The sequence below is a fragment of the Arachis duranensis genome, chromosome 1 (genome assembly GCF_000817695.3).
Source record: "Arachis duranensis cultivar V14167 chromosome 1, aradu.V14167.gnm2.J7QH, whole genome shotgun sequence".
Lineage (NCBI taxonomy): Eukaryota > Viridiplantae > Streptophyta > Magnoliopsida > Fabales > Fabaceae > Arachis > Arachis duranensis.
Genome location: NC_029772.3, coordinates 13360566 through 13365099, shown reverse-complemented (window position 1 = coordinate 13365099; position 4534 = coordinate 13360566).

Genomic DNA, 4534 nt, shown 5'->3' with positions numbered 1-4534 from the left:
ATGACGTCATTAGATTTTCACTTGCAGCTAGGTATGTAATTATTATCAATATTTTAATTTAACATTTTAAAATAGTAACTAAAATTAATAATTGTACATAATTAATTTATACTGTTAATTATTTTTATTGTGCGTAGGTTGGCAAGACTGGGACAACAAAGCAAGGATCGCCACGATGGTAGGATCCAGAGTTTACGCCGTAGTATCGATGGCCTTACCTTTGATGAGGTACGAGATGTTTTATTTTCTATTTTATTTCAGACATTGGTTTTTCGTACCTAATTATTGTACTTTATGCAATTTTTCTAGTTTTGATGGACACCATATGAGGATCCCCAATTATAGCAGATTGCTCTTAAATGGCTTATGAGTGTTGTTAAGCTATGCACCATACCATGTAGGTTACATCTTCTCGTCTGGTATCAGCAGAAAGTCCATCTCATAAATCTTGAAAATAGAAGCCATCTTATACACGGGGTCGACCAAGTTCCCCCATTCGATGCTCGTAGCTGCATATGCCACAAGTACATGACGACAGGGATAATGCAAAGACTGGAATAATCAACACTCGCATGTACGCATATTAAGACGAACGCGATATGATGTCTGGCACCATCCCTCCATCGGCTCTACCTCTTCCACACTGAATACGGATGCCCGATGATCACAATGTGTGACTATCATCATTGGCAGGCTCTCTCTATTCTTCTATATAGATACTAGCAGACGTTGTACGAATATCTATCCGTCTTGTAATTGAGTCTGCGCTTCACAATATTTGCGCATGAATAGCTGTTGCAACCTCTCATGAGTTTCCCTAACAATAGCCACTATAGGAAGGTTCCCCGTTCCCTTTAGCACTGCATTTATGCACTCTGAAAGATTCATCGTCATGTGACCATACCGGCGACCTTCATCACAATGTTGAAGCCATAGATCCTTGCTAAACCCAAGAGCCCAATCCAACATATCCCGGGATAACCCACTCAAACCATCCAAGTACCAATTGTAACCCTCTTTGCTTGGAGTATACGATGCATTTATAAGGTACATTTCACCTTCAGCCGATTTGAACTGTGAATTGAAGTATAAAGCCATGTGATGTATGTAATAAGCATGATGTACTGAGGGAGGATGCCAACCACTATGAGGTGTATTTTGGGTAGCACGAATGGCCTGTGATCTATCAGATATGCGAAGAAGTCCCGGTTGCGGAGTAACATGCTATCTCAAATTCGATCGAAAAAATGAACATGCCTCAATTGTCTCAGACTCGAGTTAAGCAAAATCTATAGGCAGAATATTGTTATTACCATCTTGAGCCAACTATTAACAGCACACCCCCGTACTTTCCGTATAAGTCTGTCCCATCTACCAATACAAAAAGCTTGCAGTACTTAAACGCCCTAACACAAGGAGAGAATGCCTAAAAGACCACATCAAGCTAGCTCCAATCTTCATCAACCTTGTTGTCATCATAATAAGGAACAACAATGCAACCGTGTATCGTACCTGGGAGGCATTCTTGTAAAGCTTGTAAGAGGCTGAGTTTCTTGTTGTATGACTCTTCTCAATCACCATAAATCTAAACAATTGCTTTCTATTTTGCCATCTACACTTTTTGATACGATGGCTTGAAATGATAACTCTGATTTACTACACTTAGCAACACTAGGATAGAGACAGATTGATCAGTCTGTATTATAGGTAGGATGACTTTGCAAATCAAACTACTATCCAACTGAGTATGGTCCTGAGACATGGTTGGTGCCAAACAAGTGTGTGGTCCACCAAACTTACCCACCTTCCTACAAAATTACTCATGCATGTCAACATTCAGTACATGACATAATCAACATAATTGCCTTTAATTTCATAAAACTTAACAAACAAAATATACCGGTAGTTCAAATTCTAACGAAGTGCCATACTAATACTCCATGGACAACCGTATCATTGGTGAATTTCTTGCAATGACAATGGTATTTAAGCCTATCCGACTCCACAACTTTGTACTCTATGTTCCTTCGAATACTGTAGTTCTTTACCGCCATCAGAATAGCATCACGGTTCTCGAACCTATGGCTAACCCAGAATTCTAACCCATCATCCGTGTTGTAATCCTCCTCTTGGCCGGTATTGAAAGGATCATCATGCTGCATTGCGTCCAAATTCAAAGTGTGATAATAACTTGGAGCTTCTGACAATTGTGAAATGGGCAAAAGGGGAGGTAGGAGAAACCGAGAACCCCCGCCAGTGGGAGTCTCCGGCATATATCCATCAGAGGAAGAAGCCGTTCGACGACCTGGTTTTGGCAACATAATCAGAATTGCCCTTGCTGTCGTCTTCTTTGACATCACGAGGCTGGATGAGGTGGATCGGTCTTGTATCCAGTGGGACTACTTGAGGACTCGAAGAGGATAGCTCACCACCACCAACCACATCACGAACTGCAGCATACCACTCCATCACATATTGTGGCATTAGCTTTGCATGTACGTCGAACATTACCTTCACATGCTAATCACCTTCAAGCCAGACTAACTTGTTAGTAAATTCATCGCTTGGAAGCGATGATAAAAATCTATATGCAACCTGCTCAATCTCCTTGGAACCTATTCCCCTATGTTGCTTAGTATGACAGTCTTTAGCGCATGTAGAGTATCAACACAGTAAGTGCGCAACATCACAGTTGAATTAGACTTAAAAATCACTCATTCATCACCATTTTTTACTATCCCATTGAGATAAATTACAACAAAAAAGAACTTATTATTATTCATGCAAACAAAGTTGAAGGATAGAGAGAGAGAGAGAGAGAGAGAGAGAGAGAAAGAGAGAGAGAGAGAGAGAAGAATGAATGTGACCGGGTATTGTGGACTTAATTTGTATATGACTATATCTCGGGTGTTGTAAACCTCTTTCTGCGTTTGACCGTATCTCGGGTACTGAGACCTGGATCAGCTTTTGAACGCATATCGGATGCTTAGTACCCCATTTCTCCACATGAAATGCATCTCGGGTGCACCCAGAATATGTCAGATTTTCGTTGCATCATAGCCCGAGATCTTAGTATTCAGAATACATCCATATTTGAATTTTGCTCTCAGTACACGAGATGTGATATGTTGTGTATTTAAATAATTATTTTATACTTTATGTATTTCCATAAATTATATAATTATTTAATTTAAATATAATAAATCCAAATAAATGACTACATCATATCCTTTAACATTAAATACATAAATTTGTAAATATATAGACTACAATATAAAAATATTATTTATATTATATATCTGATAATTACAATCTTATTTTACAAATCATATTAATCTACAATACAAATACACAATTTAGATACTTGTCATTTAGTCAAGTAATTGCATAATGAACTTATTCTGCCTACAAATATCTAAATTACATATTTAGTGTATGCATGACTTTCAAATCCAACGAGCACATGCAAGATGGCTCCTCAAACTAATCTGATGATGGTTTGTTAGTGTATTTGTCATTTTCGTCACATCTGTTTCCATAGTGTCATCAGCTTGATCTTCATCTTCATTTGAATCAACAACATCAAAGTTGCTTTCAAACTCCTCCTCGTTATTACTGTTGTAATCTTCCTATTTGATATTTCGGTCGACTTGAGTTTGTTTGAACTCAATATATAGCTCGATGAATGACACATGTGATCAAGTTTGATAATAGATTGAAAACATCTCTAACATGCTTCATTGGTGACATACTTCGTTTGAAATTAAATGAACTCACCAAGCACTCATACAGAAATACAGAATGCTTGTACAAAATACATGACAGCCTCTTCGATATTTGAGGATCTATCCTTTCACAAATTACGTCTTTTATTTCTTCAAATGATAGTATAAAAGAAACAAGTTCGGAAGATTTTCATATACAAATCTCATCCCTTCAGATGTTTATAACAAAATCTGATCATGGTAATATATAACTTTATCATCTATTTTTTTCCACTCACTGTCACTCGTATTTCTCTATATTACTGGAAGAAATAATGAGGCGAAGACGAATGAAAAGAATGCGCAATTGACAAAGACACGCTACCTATATAAAGCTTCCATAAATCGTACCCTAGGCTTACTTATTTTGATATTCATAAAAACATAAATCGGACCAATTAATTTGCTTTTTGGAATTTAAAAAATATTTAGTTATGCAAATCGGTCCAACAATTTGTTTCTTTTTTATTTAAAAAAAATGTTATCAAGCAAATTGAATTCTCTTATTTGTTCCTCTTATATCATTTTAAATTTGGTCTTCATGAAATTAGACCGTCTGCTTTCTTTTTGAATCATGACAATCATGAAATCATTCCCAACAATTTGATTATTTACAATTTCAAAAAAAATAAACTACATATTAGAAAAAAAAATGAAAGTTTATAATAATAGGATATAATACACAATTGTAATTCATTTAAAAAAAATAGCCTTTTAAAAGATATTTAATAAACTTTCTTTGTAAAAATAAAAAATTTATTTGTATATAA